We start from the raw sequence: 16,684 nt of genomic DNA, 5'->3' as shown, positions 1-16,684 counted from the left end.
GGAATCGAACCAGCCACCTTTCACTTCACAGGTCAGCACTCAATTCACTGAACCACACCAGTCAGGGCCAGTTCTTTATTTTGAAAAGCTTCAAGCTAAGAGAAGAATACAAAAAGCACTCATAAACCCTTTACCTAGATTTAATATTTAACGTTTTGCTAGATTTGCTTTTCTTTCCCCATATATAAAAGATAAAAATGAGTTGCAGACATACATAATACTTCATTCCAAAATGCTTCAGCAAGCATTTCCTAAGAGTAAGGTAATTGTTATCTAAAACCATAATATCATTATTAGTCATTCCCTAATACTGTTTAATATTCAGTTCATACTCAGTTTCTCCCAAGTGGTAGGGTATCACTCTTTAAAAAATCAAACTTTATTTTGAGATAGCTTACAAGGTCACATGTAGTTTAACAGAGAGTACCTTGAACCTATCCAGTTTACACAATTCTAGTTCAATATCCTAAAACTAGTTCAATATCGTAACATTGATACAATCTACCAGTCATTCATATTTCTCTTTTACTCGAACTCCTTTTGTGTGTTTAGTTCTATGCAGTGTTATTTGTGTAGATTTTATAACTACCACAAGTCAATATGCAGAACAGTTCCAACAGCACGAGGATCACTCCAGTGCTGTGTTAGAACCACCTCCCACCTCCCTCCCATCCTTTCTACCCCGAACTCTGGCAGCCACTGCTAGTTTGTTCTCTATTGCTATAGTTTTGTTATTTCAAGAATATTTACTAAAAATATATATAACTTTTTAGGATTGGCCTTTTTATGCAACTTGATTCTCTTGAGATTCCTCCAAGTTGTTGGGTGTATCACTAGTTCGTTCCTTGTTACTGTTGAATAGAATTCTATGATGTGGATTTACCACAATTTAACTTCATAGAATAATAATTTTTGGTTGAGCATCACTGACAGATTGTTTTTGGTAGTGGTTGTAGTGCAAAACATTTAATAAGTTGCTAAGGTCAGAGTGCTAAAGGAGTAAGGTGTGTGCAGAAGAAATGGGAACATCGCACTGGATGAAAGACACGGAATATAATAAATGTCCTTAATTGTTCTCTTCATTGGGAACGAAGAAATATTACTAATCAAAAGCAAAACTAGTATTTCCTTTTTCAAAATTGTGTCTGCTTCCTCAGTTGTAATAGTTACCTCTTTTGACTGTAAGCCTTTTTTCCCTGTTGAATAAAGAAAAAGTTGGGCATACTCTAGCAGGGGTATCCAATGCATGAGGCCCAGGATGGCTCTGAATGCAGCCCAACACAACATCGTAAATTTACTTAAAACATTATGGGATTTTTTTGTGATTATGTGTCGCCATGTATTTCATGTGTGACCCAAGACAACTTTTCTTATACACTGTGGCTGAGGGATGGTAACTTAAATCATTTCAGCAGCATTCAGTTTTTAAACTACTGTGTTGGTTGCCCTATACTTATTTGTAGTAAACTATGTAAGAAATGAGATTAGTTTGTGTTTTAAAAAATTTGTAACTTCAATTTCAGAAGAGTGAAGTATGTTTTTGCTTTAGTTTTTTCAGAGAACTGGTTTACACAAGAGTTTGCAAAAACATCACTTTCTATAGTGGATTTGTCTGGCTTGTTCTAGTCTAGTTCATATCTAAAATTTAATCTTGTTTGCATAGTTGGCCCATTTTTCCCCCACATTACTGTTTTCTGACTATAAAACATTATCTTAAGTTGGTCAAAATGTCCAAAAATGTGTCCTATTTATAATTTGTCTAGCACAAGGGCAGGGGATGAATTTAATGTGATATATATTATATAGGAGTTCAATTTAAAGAAAAGATGTTTGTGTTTGCCAGAAGTGGTTTTGTGGGGTGTTTTGTTGCTGTAATGACACATTATTTTAACAACTTGAAAAAATAGTCATTAAAGAATTATGGCTTTACCTACTCTTGATGTGATTTGTTTATGTAAACAGTTTGAGAGGCTTTCCCAGATTTTTATACCACTTTCTGAGGATGTAGGTGAAGGGTGGGAGAAAGGCGGCTGTCAGGGAAAACCCACACCTCTCTACATTTTAGCCCACTTGGAAAAGTTGGACATACTCTCTTGCCTTGCAGTCGAGTGTTGCTAGGTTGGTGACTTGCTGCTTTCTTTTTTCTTTAAATGTTAATGTGAGCTGTAAAAAAACATCTAAGTTGGGAGTACTTAAAATATTGTACATCATTAATCTATTTTTGGACTTTTGCCTGAATGATTTATGTTAGTTTAAAGCCTAAAGGACAAAATTTTCCTTTCCTAGAGAAGTGGTAAGAGAAGTAGCTCAGCAGGGTGATAATATTTGTGATTTCTTGAGAACTTAACATCCGTACTGCGGAGTACAGCTTTCTGCAGTTCTGCGTCCACCCTGCCCAATGTGGTAGCCGTTAGCCACGTGTGGCTGTTGTATGCTTGGAAAGTGGCTAATGGGATTGAGGGACCGAATTTTTAATTTTAATTAATTTAAATGCAAATAGCCACATTTGAGGGGCTGTATTTTGGACAGTTAATAGACAGTGTCTCCAACGGTGGACATGGTGCCCTGTGCGGTTAGAGGGCTGGGGGGCTGCTGGCCTTAGCCGAAGGGGTTGCTTTGCTTAGCGTGCGTTCTTATTTTTTTAAATGATTCTGCTTCTGATAATGCAGTTCTCTCAGAGCAGTGATTTAGGTAAGGCACTCTTTTTGTTCATATAAGTGTTTTTGGACACACAAAAAACTAGGTCATATAAGGGATCATATGCAAAGGAGTGTTCAGAATTTTCTCTCCCACATACCTGCATGGCTCATCTTTCTTTTAGAATTCTGCTCAGATGTCCTCTAAATGTGATATACAGAGGCCTTCTTCGACCAGGACAAGTCCTCCCCAATTCAGCCTTCCTATTTTCGTCTTGATTTCTTTTTTCTTCATATTACCTGTCACCATCTGATGTACATGTATACAAGTAATTTGCTTATCTGTCTTGCACAATTAAAATGTATGTTTTATGAGAATAGGACCTTTGTTCTGTTCAATGCTATACCTCCATTGGTTAGAATAATGTACCATAATAGAGATGTAAGACACATTCGTTGCATGAAATGAGTGTTAAAAGACAGTGACTACAGGGCCAGAAAGAAAGAGCTTTGGACTGTGCTTGCACAGAGATTTTTGTAGAAGGGAGTGAGGCGGGCCTTGGCTTTGTAGAGTACACACTCTGTGAGGTAATTGTAGGGTATCAAGCTGAACCTGTATTGCCTGGTACGAACTGGGAAGTTTCATTTATGAATGAATCATAGTATTAGTTTGTTTACGTGGCCTCTCTCCCACCGCAAAAGCATAATAAGAGGAAATTTGATTTTTTACAAATTGTTTTAGCATCGGAAGAGAAATGGCTTCGGGATTCAGTGAGGATGTTCGTTTGTGAGGAGCTTGCTGAACCAGATACCACGGCTTTTTTTTTTTTTGCAAGGTTCAGTCGTCTGTGGTTTCACGAAGCTCTACAACTGGGTCTGACACAGAGTCAGAGTGAGGGCCTCTGTGTGTGTGTGTGTGTGTGTGTGTGCGCGCGCGCTGTTCCGAATACAAGATGTTAGGACGGGAAATGTTTTTAGTTGAGAGGTCCTTTGTGAGTCACTTTGAGAAAATTTAAAAAATCAACTTGAATTCTTAGAATTCGGAAAGGTGTGCTGGAAGCTGGGTGTCAGAGCAAGCCCTTGAACTAATCAGTGAGCCTAGCCAACCATCAGCATTCACACCTAAATAAAACTGCTCTCTTCTTATAGGCAGTAGCCGCATTGAAAGAAAACTCTGGATTCTTAGTGAAGATTGTTTCGAGGAGAATGTCATTTTCCAGTGCTAATGGCAAGAAGAGCGAGTAAAGGGGTTTAAAAGAGTGATGGTTCTTAGTATTAAAATCAGGGTGTGAATGGGAGGAAATTTTATGCTGTAATTGTGTTTTTGACTCATGGGAACCTCCCTTGTATGTCTACACTGTTTTGTGATGCACGCTGCATAAACCTGAATTGAAGTTGCAACTTGAAAAAAACAAGTTTAACTTGTTGAGTATGGTTTTTCTCTCTTAGGTAAGCTGTGAATTATATTGTTCACTAGTTAATTTGGAATTAAAATAATTTCTTAAAATTTTAACTTAATGCAATTTTTTTTTGCTTCTTAAAAGTAAAATAAAAATTGCACTGTAGAAGTGAGTGACAGGTTAATGTTTTTCATACCTGATATGCTCTATTCCACTGAGATTTTCTTTGCTTAGTAAAATAGGAACACATTTTCAGTTGGTATAATGTGAAATTTCTACTGAAACCTACTGGTGAAATTGTAATCTTGTTTTTTTAATTGAATTTATTGGGGTAACACTGATTAATAAAATTACAGGTTTCAGGTATGCAGTTCTAAAATATATTAACTATATTGTATTTTGTGTTCACTGCCCCAGGTTTTTATCCCCCTTTACCCTTTCCCACCTCCTCCACCCCCCACAACTTTTCCCTCTGGTTATCACCATACTGTTGTCTGGGAGTTTTTTTCTTAATCTTTTTCACCTTTTTCACTTGGTCCCCCAACCTTTTTCCCCTCTTAGAGCTGTCAGTCTCTTCTCTGAATCTCTCTGTTTTTGTTTTGTTACTTTATTTTGTTTGTTAGATTCTAAGTATAAGTGAGATCATATGGTATTTGTCTTTATGTGACGTATCTCACTTAGCATGAACTCTTCAGGTCCATCCTTGCTGTTGCAAAAGGTAAGATTTCCTTTTTTATGGCCAAGTAGTACACAGTCATATAAATGTACCACAGCTTTTTTATCCATGCACTGCTGGGTACTTGGTCTGCTTCCCAGTATTGGCTATTGTAAATAATACTGCAGTGTACATGGAGGTGCATATATTCTTTCAAATTAGTGTTTTGAGTTTTTCTTTTTAAATATATTCCCAGAGGTGGAATCACTGGGTCACAAGGGAGTGGCTGTACCAGTCCACGGTGGCTGCATCAGTTTGCATTCCCACCAACAGTGTGCGGGGTTCCCTTTTCTCCGCATCCTTGCCAACACTTGTTTGTTGATTTATTGATGATAGCCATTCTGACAGTTGTGCAGTGCTATCTTACTGTGTTTTTAATTTGCATTTTTCTGATGATTAGTGACATTGAGCATCTTTTCATAGGTCTTCTCTAGATAAGTGTCTATTTAAGTTCTTTGCTCATTTTTTAGTTGGAATTTTTGGTGTTGAGTTTTATAAGTTCTTTATAAATTTTGGGTATTAACTCTTTACCAGATTTACCAGCAAATATGTTCTCCCCTTTAGTGGATTGTCTTTTCATTTTGTTTGTAGTTTCTTTTGCTGTGCAAAAACTTTTTAGTTTAAAAAAATAACAAATTTTTTTCAAGTATAGCTGTCTCCATTTTCACCCTACCACTGTCCCCCAGCCCACTCAAAAACTTTTTAGTTTGATGTAGTTCCATTTGTTTATTTTTTCTTTTGTTTCTCTCAGAACAAAATATTGCTATGGGCAATGTCCAAGATTTATTGCCTTTGTTTTCTTCTAGGATTTTTATGGTTTTGAGTCTAACATTTAAGTTTATTAACTCCAGTTTCATTTTATTCTTGTGTATGGTGTAAGAAGGTAGTCTCATTTCATTTTTTGGCACGTATCTGTCCATTACTCCCAACAGCATTTATTGAGTAGACTAGCTTACACTGTTGTATGATCTTGTCTCCTTTGTCAAATATTAATTGACTGTACAGGTTTGGGTTTATTTGTGCGCCTTCTATTCTGTTCCATTGATCTAGATGTCTAGTTTTCTAAAAATCTGCATTTGGGTTTTTTCCCATTACCATTTAGTCCCCTCATATCCCCTTCCCTCAGCAATCACCACACTGTTGTCCATGTCCATGAGTGCTTTTTCCTGAATCCTTCCACCCCCTTACCTCCTTGCCACCCCCCCCCCCATTAGCTGTCATCCTCCTCTATCATGAGTCTGTCCACATTTTCTTTGTTCAGTTCATTAGATTCCACATATGAGTGAGGTCATATGGTTTTTGTCTTTCTCTGTCTGGCTTATTTCACTTAACATAATGTATGTCTGTTTTTATACCAGATCATGCTGTTTTGATTACTGTGGCCTTGTAGTATAGTTTGATATCAGGCAGCATGACTCCTCCAACTTTGCTCTTCTTTCTCAAGATTGCTGTGGCTATTCAGGTTCTTTTGTAGTTCCATATAAACTTTTGGAAAATTCTAGTTCTGTGAAATATGGCAAAGGTATCTTGATAGGAATTGTGTTGAATCTATAGGTTGCTTTGGGTAGGATGGACATTTTAATGATGTTAATTCTTACTATCCATGAACACAGTATATGCTTCCACTTATTTGTATCTTCAGTTTCTTTCTTCGGCATCTTATAATTTTCTGAGTACAGCTCTTTCATATCCTTGGTTAAATTTATTGCTAGGTTGTTCTTTTTTTAACGTAATTGTAAATGGGATTGTTTTTCTTTCTGATAGTTCATTATTGGTGTATAAAAATCCTACTGATTTCTGGATATTTATTTTGCGTCCAGCTACTTGAGTGAATTTATTTACTAGTTGTAATATTTGTGTGTGTGTGTGTGCACGGGTGTGTAATCTTTAGGGTTCTCTACAGTCATGCCATCTGCTTTTCTTATTTTGAAGTTAGTGATATTTGTAATCTTAAAGATTCCATTTGATTGTTTTGTAGAGGAGATTATTTAAACATTTCTGTGTGTCACCTGTAAAAATTGTTTTAGCTGGTTGTACAGAAAAGGAGAAATGAAAGTTTGTTTTTAAAAATAGAGATCTAGAAAAAAAATCTTAGGGGTCTGTTTTCTGCTTCCACGTGTGGTTGTTCCAATTTAAGAATAAGTTTTCTAGCCCTGGCTGGTGTAGCTCAGTGGATAGAGCGCGGGCCTGCGAACCACACAATCGCGGTTTGATTCCCAGTCAGGGCACATGCCTGGGTTGCAGGCCAGTCCCCAGCAGGGGACTCACGAGAGGCAACCATACATTGATATTTCTCTCCTTCCCTTCCCCTCTAAAGATAAATAAATAAAATATTAAAAAAAAGAATAAGTTTTCTCCTTATAATGGCTTCCGTTAATATGGTACTTTTTTATTTTTCAGAGATTTGGCTTGGAGATTACAAGATCACCTTTGAGCCCTGGCTGGTGTAGCTCAGTGGAATGAGCATGGGCCTGCGAACCAAAAGATCGCAGTTCGATTCCCAGTCAGGGCACATGCCTAGGTTGCAGGCCAGTTCCCAGCAGGGGACACACGAGAAGCAACCATACATTGATATTTCTCTACCTCTCTCCTTCCCTTCCCTTCTAAAGATAAATAAATAAATAAAAATTAAAAAAAGAAAATCTATTAAAAAAAAAGATCACCTTTGATTATCAGTGCTTGGGAACTGAGACAAAATCTTTAGGAAGGGGGAAATTAAGCAAACTGGCATTTATTGAACATCTGTTTTGAACCACACTTTATGCTAGACCTTTTTTACACATTAGCTGATACAAACTTTGCATCATTCTTTTAGGAAATTATAAAAATATAGCCAATACATAGATATATTTTAAAGATTTTATTTATTTATTTTCAGAGAAGGGAAGGGGGAAGAGAGGGAGAGAAACATTATTGTGTAGTTGCTGCTTTTTTTTTTTTAAGATTTATTTATTTATCTTTAGAGGGCAAAGGAAAGAGAGAAGGAGAGAAATATCAGTGTATGGTTGCCTCTCGTGAGTCCCCTGCTGGGAACTGGCCTGCAACCCAGGCATGTGCCCTGACTGGGAATTGAACCAGCAACCCTTTGTTTCACAGGCCGGCACTCAATTCACTGAGCCACCTCAGCCAGGGTGCCACTTCTTATATTTTGATTACATTGTTTAAAGTGTATTTCTTATTGTTTTATATACAGTCAGTTGTGTTATATCAAGACATATAGGTTCTTAAAAGTTACTGTGCTATGCAAAATCATTCTATAAAAACCACCAGGCTTGGCCTGGCTGGCGGAGCTCAGTGGATTGAGCGCAGGCCTGCGAACCACACGATCATGGTTCGATTCCCAGTCGGGGCACGTGCCTGGGTTGCGGTCCAGTTCCCAGCAGGGGACACACGAGAGGCAACCATGCATTGATGTTTCTTTCCTTCTCTCCTTCTCTTCCCCTCTAAAGATAAATATTTAAAAAAAAAAAACACCAGACTTGTGGGAAAATGGGATTGTGCACACACTAAAAAACTTCATTAGTGACATTAAAAACAAAGATAAGAACTAACAAAAATGATAGCACAGTTTTACATATGCCAAATGGTTAACAAATACAGTGTAAAGACTGCACTTTACCTTGGAAAAGACCTGAAGTTTGCTGGTGGAAGTGTCAGAAGGATTGTAGTATGTGAATTATTGTGTGAAGTGAAGGAAGGAAAGTTATCTGAAATCTGAGGGAAAGTAACACCCAACATGGATGGATGTGGCTTATACCATACAATGTGAACTGGAGGTAGATATTTGAGGTGTATGTCTGCTCTCCACACCTATTTGGCTCATTTCAGCTGGGTGCAGTTTTCTGTGTTCACCCACTATTTCTGGTAGACAAAATCCCACAGAAGCAAACGTGAAATTAAAAATTTAGTATGCTCAAAATGTCCCTTAGTCAGTCGTGTTGGGGCAAAGGTGTATTTTCAAAATAAGCATTACAGCAGACTGACTCTACATTGTCTAACTCAGTGACATAGAGATCACACAGCCTGAGTTTGGGGTAGCGCCCCCTTCACTTGGAAGTGTGTGTATTGGTACTTGCTCTCTTACGAGTGTAGTCTAAAGAACTTTGCCTTCTGTTGAATTGGTCCCATCTTTGATTCATTCATTCATTTATTTATCTTTCGAGGGGAAGGGAAGGAGAGAGGGAGAGAAATAACAATGTGGTTGCCTCTCATGCGTCCCCTGCTGGGAACTGGCCTGCAACCCAGGCGTGTGCCCTGACTGGGAGTCAAACGCAATTTGGTTCGAAGGCCTGTGCTCAATCCACTGAGCTACACCAGCCAGGGCCCATCTTTCTTTTTGTTACTGTACATTATGTCATATTCTTTTTAATATTATGTATTTATTTTTGCATTTTTGAAGCTTTGTGTTTCTGTTCTAGTCAGTTACCTTTATATTATAACTTTAAAATTGATCTTAGTCCTTTTTAAAACAAATTATGCTTCTACTGCTAGATATTTTAGCTTTAACTTTATTTATTTGTATTTTTTAAGACTTTATTTTTAGAGAAGGGAAGGGAGTGAGAAAGAGAGGGAGAGAAACCTCAATGTGTGGTTGTCTCTTATGCACCCCACACTGGGGACCTGGCCTGCAACCCAGGCATGTGCCCTTGACAGGGAATTGAACCAATGACCCTTTGGTCTGCAGGCCCGCATTCAGTCCACTGAGCCACACCAGTCAGGGCTAAATTTGAATCCTTTGGATCTGTCTTCTTATGTGTGAGGCAATTAATGAGCTTATTCTACTTTACTTTTTTCTCTCTCTCTTCTGACTTAAAAGTTATAAAAATAACTTATTTTGTGAGAGCATGCTATTTTATGTACCATCTTTCCAACCTCATCAATACCTATATTTTAGATTTAGTTCTATAATTAAATGCTCACCAACAGACTGTTGGCCAAGGTTTCCCCCATTGACCCATGGTATGGTAGAGCTGTTGTCTAGTAGAGCTTCCTCAGCAATGCTTGTGAAAATCTCTTGTTCATACATGTTCTAACAGATTTCTTACAGCATTGATATTTGAAGGACAAATTGGCTGGATATAAAATCCTTGACTCATCTTTTTAAGTTTCTTGAAAATACTGTCTTGCTGCTGTTACATGTTGCTGATGCCTACCTGATTTGCTTTTCTTTGTAGATGACTTATTCTTTCCTTTTGGAGACTGGAAAGGTTTTCCTTAATCTCCTTAATCTGTGATTGAATTGCTTTGCAAAACACATCTCTGTTGATTACTCTAGATAAATTTTCTCTGAAATGTGGTTACATTTAGAGAATGTAGATTGGTGTTTTATCTTTTTAAAATTTTATTTTATTTTTTTCAATTACAGTTTATATTCAGTATTATTTTGTGTTTAAGGTGTACAGCATGGTGGTTAGACAGTCATACTTTACAAAGTGTTCCCTGATATTTCCCGTACCCACCTAGCACCATACATAATTATTACAATATTTTTGCAGTATTAAAAAGTACCCTATGTTGTACTTTACATCCCCATAACTGTTTTCTAACTACCAATCTGTACTTCTCAAGCCCTTCACTGTTGTTACCCAGTTCCCCCAACACCTCCGCTCTCTGGCAACCATCAGTCTGTTCTCTGTGAGTCTGTTTGTTTCTGTTTTGTGTTTCTTTATATTATTCATTAGATTCCACATATACGTGAAATTGTCTGGTATTTGTTTTTTTCTTGACTGACTTATTTCCCTGAGCATCATACCCTCTAGATTGATGTTTTCTCTTAATTCAAGAATTAAATTTTGAGTATTGTTTTTTTCTTTGCTGCTCTTTGCCTATGGGTCTCATTTGCCATTCTTTTATATCTGTCTTCCTTTAATTCTTCTTCATTTCTCATTTATTTGAGAAGCACTCCTGTTTTCTATCTCTTGAGATTACGTATCTTGTAATATAATCATATTTTCAAGATGATTTTGTGGGGTTTTTTTTCTTTCTTAAGTTCAGTCTGTTCCTGTTTTACATCTTCCTATTGTTTGTCCACTCTGTTGTAAATTTTGAATATTGGATTATCACTAGGATTTATTTATGTTTATAATCTGCCAATTTTTTTTCACTTTTAAAATTCCATATAAGTAACTTAATAGGATTCTGGGTTCTTTTTTGTGTTCAGATTACTTGTGATGGATTTTACTGGACCAACAATGTAGACAATTTAATTTTTGGAGTGAGGTTTGGATGGCTTCTTTAATCTCTTGGTTCAAGAGCACCCTCTCTTTTTGCTACTACGAAATGCAGTTTTTTTAATAAATGTGAGCACCCCCCTCTTCCATTCCTCAGGTCTCTCTTATTTTAGTAGCGTCTTTATCTTTATTGGCCTCCTCCTCCACAGGCCTTCAAGTGACACTTCTTCCTCCTAAGGTGCCTTTTCCTTCAAAGCTGCACCTTGCTAAAACAGCCACTTTTGGTCTTACAGAATTTCCAAGTCTCTTCCTTTGACTCACTTAGTAGCCATTGAGCTCATCCTTCATGTCTCTCAGCACTTGCTCTCAGCTAGTGGCCCTGTCCTTGGGAGGCTGAGTCCTAGTTAATATCACGTGTGTTGAGTCACCTCTGGGACTCTGCTGTGCTGTTCTTTTGGACAGTTCCTTTGGAGCTTCAGGTCTGGGATGCTTACGCACTACATGTAAATTGGAGTTTTCAATTAGCAATAATCGTGCCTCGGATAAACCTCATTGGCTATGATACTGCCACTGCGCAAAGCTTAAATTGGAGTTTTTAGTTGTCTCACCTCCTTATAATCCTTGCCCTCATCTCCTTATAGGTGATTTTATTTGTTGTATTTCCTGGCCTGCATGGTTTTTATGAGGGCTTGTGGAGGGTTTGGAAATCAGGAGGCAGCCATTATCCTATAAGGAATTGATTTTTGTTTTTATGTGCCGTGCTTGAAAGATTGGAGTTTGCTTTAATGTAATTTGCATTTCAGGTTTTATATAATTGAATACTTGGTTATACATCTGTTTTTGTATCTCCATGGTCACTTCATTGTACTCTTCAAAGTCTTCTGTGAGCATTTATTATTGAAATAATGATGAGGTTCCATTATATAGCTGCCTCTCACAAGGGTCTAGCAGAAGTAAAGCCTGCTTGAGTGTGGTTGGTAGGGTAATATGGGTGTAATAATTTATAGTCTTAATTTGAACATTTCACCTAAAATGTTATATGGTGTGCTTAAGTGTGACATTGTTATGTTACAGAATTACATGCTTATAATTTTGTAATAAAAGATTTTGTAATAAAAAAAGGGCGTTATTTGTGCTGGACCCTGCACGTTTATACCTTGAGTTTCATTGAGTTGTGTTCTATCCCTAGTGTCAGAGTTTGTACCTTACAGCATTCCTGTAGCAGAATTCTGCTCACTGAGCAGGAAACCTAAGTCTTCCTTCAGCTGCTCGTAAGTCACATAGTTTAATGCTGAAGGAAGGAAAGGAGGAAGGAAAAAAGTCTGGCACATCTTACAGATTATGTCTGTACTTTTAATTTCTTGGCCCAAATCTTGGAGAGATGTATAGACCAATGACTCCCTAATGCTGGTACACAACAAACATTGGTGTAAAATTACCACAAATCTTTCTTGTCTATTTTTTAAGAGAATATTTATTTATTTTAGAGAGAGGGTAAGAGAGGTAGAGAAACATTGATGAGAGAGAGAAACATTGATCGGTGGCCTCTTTTAAATACCGAGACTGGGACCAAACCCACAATCCAGCCATGTGCTCTGACTCGGGACCAGACTGGCCACCTTTCTCTTTGCAGGACGCCGCCCACCCAACTGACCCATGCCAGTCAGGGCTCCTAACTGTGTATGTTACTTTTATTCTAAGACTGTGTACATGTTACTTTTAAAATACTGTAATGCCTTTTGTTTTTTGAAACACTTAGACAGATCTTTAAAAAATTGGTTTATTTACACAAATAATTCAGCGACCCCATTTAAATGATCCAGTTTGTGTTTTGAACTTGACTAGTTTTAAAAAATAAAGAAGCATATTGGTTCAACTTCACAGGGTTGCCCTGAGTGGCAAAGTACTTAAAAGTTTAATATAAGGAACAGCCAAAAGAACAGTTATGTTTAGATTCAATTAAGAGAAGAACTGAATTCTTACAGAGCTAGAATCAGTAAACAGAAGTATTAGGGAGATAGAGTTTGGCTCAGTAAATGTAAAAACATTTTCGTAAAGAATGAGGTGGAACCATACATGAACTCCATGACCACTCACACAAGACTTAAAGTCTCTTTTGACTAGGAAGAAATTCTATAAAATAGCCTTGATTCTTAAGCCTTATCTCAGTGGATCTTACTGTCTTACTGTAAAAGACAAGCTTATTTTTAAAAGCAGTATAAAACTAGGAGAAAAATCATTCTTAAGATTTGTTTTCATGTTTGTAGCAGTTTGCCAGAAGTTGTATGATACGAAAATATGAAAAGGGCAACATCGTCCATAAATGGACACCCTAATGCAAAGATTTTTAGGAGAAAGAGAATGAAGGTAGTTTTTCAGAGATTCTGTGTATTTAAAGAAAAACATTTAAAAATTGTAGATATGATTTACCTACAGTAAAATGCACAGGTCTCACGTGTACTGTTCTCTTGGTTTAGACACATGTGTACAACAGTGTATGCCCCTTTCAAGATGTAGAACATTCCCATCATCTCAGAAAGTCCCCACGTTCCCCTTGATGGTGTATTTCAATTAGTTTCTGGTTTCTGGTTTCTCTATAATCAGTCAGGCTGGGCTGGGTGACCATGACTGACTTTTAAAGCCCGATTCGTCTTTTATCATTTACCTTGATTTGAGGTTGCATTCCTTTAATCAGTTTCAGAGAGTGAAATTATTTTTGCATTAGCTGAAGGAAGATGATGGAAAGGTATGTTTAATACTGATGAAAACATGTAATCTTAATGCCAAATTTAAACTATGTATTTCATTTAAATTTTTGGTGTCACTATATAATACCAATGTAAATAGTCTAGTTTGCCGTGTCACAGTTCCTACTTCTAGGGAACTGGGTTTTTTTAGTATTTTGTTTTTGTTGTTGTTTTCTTGTAATAAGGATTTGAACAAAGATAATGAATTTTCTTTTGTATATCACTTTAGGCTTTTTTTCTTTTTTGACTTTTTACAACTTGTTCAACTGTTCTATAAATATAAGGAGCCAATTGTTTTTGTGACAAAAGTTCTGTTTCTTAACACTGCACAGGTGCATAAGGCTGTTCATTTTTTAAAAAACTATTTTCTCTGTTCTTCAGAGTGGGTTAATTTTGTTGATCCATTTTTTAGTGCAGTGATTCCTGTTAACTTCTATTCTTGTATTGAACTCATATAATGAGGTCCCTTCCCCTCTCAAAAAGAAAAGTGTTTCAAAGTGTTCATTGCTTCCTCCAGCATTTTTGTAATAGCTAGAGTCTTAAATACTTCTCTCTACATTAGTGGCTGTTGATTGTCTTTTCCCATGCAAGTTGAGATTTTCCTGTTTCTTTACATGCCATATAATTTTGGATTTCATCCTGGACATTTTGAATATTAGTTTATCAGAGTCTGGGGTCTTGGTTAAGTCCTGTACAGGAAGAATGTTCATTTTGTTTTAGCAAATCTATTAGGTTCAAGCTGCAAACTCCAGCTCTAGGGGCTGTGTTCTGGTATCATTTTAGTTTTCCTAGTCTTTGCAGCCCTATTTGGGTCTGTCCTGCTTATGTGCCATCTGGTAAGTAAGCAAGCAAGTAAGTAAGTAAGTAGCTGGTCTGGGGCCCTGACAATGTATCTGTTAGTTCAGTTCTCAAAGTCTTTGCGATTGTGAATAGGATTAAATTCATGAATATTCAATTTAGGGATTGGAGCTCATAAACAACTTTGTGGGGTTGCTTTCCCCAGTTCCTCCTCTTCAGTGATTTTCTGATCACTTTCTGCTTCCCTGGGTCTCCTCTTTTCATCCTTTGCCTAGAAAGCTGGGGCTTTCTATTTTTTTTCATTGTTCCGTGCACTTTTGTGATTATGCCCATGTCTGGCTAGAGGTTCATCAATTTTATTGACCTTCTCAAAGAGCCAGCTTTTGATTCCACCGATTTCTATTTTTCTATTTAGTTGATTCTGCTTTTACCTTTTTAAATTTCTTTTGCTTATTTTCCTTTGCTCTTTTCTAATTTCTTTTTTTAATTTTTATTTTGATTTTAGAAAGGGGTGGTGGGAGAGAGACATTGATTTGTTCCATGTGTTCATTGATTAATTCTTTTATGTGCTGTGACTGGGATCAAACCTGCAACTTTAGCATGTTGAGATGATGCTCTAACCAACAAGCTACCTGGCCAGGGCTCTAATTTCTTAAGGTGGAAGCTGAGGTGATAATTGTGTCTTGCGTGGTCCCAACTGGGGACCTGGCCTGAGACCCATGCATGTGCCCTGAATCAGCGACCTTTTGGCTCTCAGGCTGGCACTCAATTCATTGAGCCACACAAGCTAGGGCAGAGACTTTTTTATAATAGACGATTTTTTTGGACTACTTTTCCAGTTTTCTCTTTTGCTATTACTTTTCACCCATCTTTTTTTTCTCTGTTCTTCTAGTTTATTCTCCTAGGGTTTGTGGATATTCTTGGATCTGTGGATTTAGTTTTCATCACATTTGCAATTTTTTTATTTTTCCCACTTTGGTCTTTCTATCCCCTCCTGGTACTGTTAGACCACTTGCTATTGTTCCACAGCTCATTTAATTTGTGTCTCTCCTCTCTCTCCATGTATATGTGTGTATATATATATATATATATCATTTTATTCTTTCACCTTCTGTTCTGGATTATTTCTATTTTATATTTTCAGGTTCACTACAGATACATTAAGTTCTCTGCAGTGGTTTTATTTTAACTGCCCTGACTTCAAATTCTCTGCAGTGCCTAATATTTTAAGTGTCTAATATGTTTAACTTTTCATATTGGTATTATATTTTCTTTTTGCAGATTTTTATTTATTTTACGTTTAGAGAGAGGGGAAGGGAAGGAGAAAAAGAGGGAGAGAAACATCAATGTGTGGTTGCCTCTAATGCCTCTGTACCGGGGACCTGACCCTCAACCCAGGCACGTGCCCTGACTGGGAATCGAACTGGCGAGTCTTTGATTTGCAGGCTGGCGCTCAATCCACTGAGCCACACCAACTGGGGCTGGTATTATATATTTTTATCTTACAATTTTCATTTTTAAGTAGTTTTTATTTATTGAGATTTCCTATTCATTTGTGTCCTTGCTTTTGTTTCAGTCCTTTAACATTGCATAATATTTTAAAGTCTTTGCTACTAACAGCATTATTTCTGAGTCTGTTTCTGTTTTGGGGGGGTATAAGTCATGAGTCAAAATTTTGGTTCTCCCCATTTTTAGTTGTTTTCCCATAATATTGGGTATAGTAGTATGCCTGGCTCCTGTTGTCTGATAGAGTTTTGCTTTGGCAGTTAATTTGTTTGTGTATCACCTTGTTCTTTTTCGAACAAGTTGGTCTATATGAGCCTTATTCCTAAGGTACAGCATTCTCTGCTGAATCCAGGAGCATTTAATGAAGTCTCTAACTGAATATTAGGAACTCAGCCCTCTCCCAGCTGAGCGTGAGCACCAATAGTTGCTCAGTTCGTGCTACTAGGTAGTTGATCTTTGCCCACCTTCAGTAGAATCTTGAAGTGTACCTACTCAGCTTAATATTTTACCAAAGATTCCTGTGCAGATTTCTGAAGCTTCATCTGTGTGTAGTGCTCTGGTACCTGCCTCATGAATTCCAGCTGTTGGAGTAGTTTCTTACTCAGATACCTGCTTAGGTCAGCGAGACGGCCATGTTCTGTATAGGTTCTCCCTCCCCATTCTATAGCCTGGAAAATGCCTCCAGGATTTTCTTGGGATTTACCTTGTTTCC

At 37.3% G+C, this 16,684-nt stretch overlaps 1 protein-coding gene and 1 pseudogene across 2 annotated transcripts in view; one reads left to right on the top strand and one right to left on the bottom strand.

Moving 5' to 3' along the window:
* Positions 1-16,684, top strand: part of NAA15 (N-alpha-acetyltransferase 15, NatA auxiliary subunit) — a 67,756-nt gene that overhangs the window by 2,010 nt on the left and 49,062 nt on the right. The window lies entirely within an intron of this gene.
* Positions 11,423-11,503, bottom strand: LOC118995629 (uncharacterized; annotated as a pseudogene).

The sequence above is a fragment of the Sturnira hondurensis genome, unplaced genomic scaffold (genome assembly GCF_014824575.4).
Source record: "Sturnira hondurensis isolate 20B ecotype Veracruz unplaced genomic scaffold, ASM1482457v3 Scaffold0010128, whole genome shotgun sequence".
NCBI lineage: Eukaryota > Metazoa > Chordata > Mammalia > Chiroptera > Phyllostomidae > Sturnira > Sturnira hondurensis.
The sequence above is the reverse complement of the archived record's forward strand: the minus strand, read 5'-3'. Positions and strand labels throughout refer to the sequence as shown.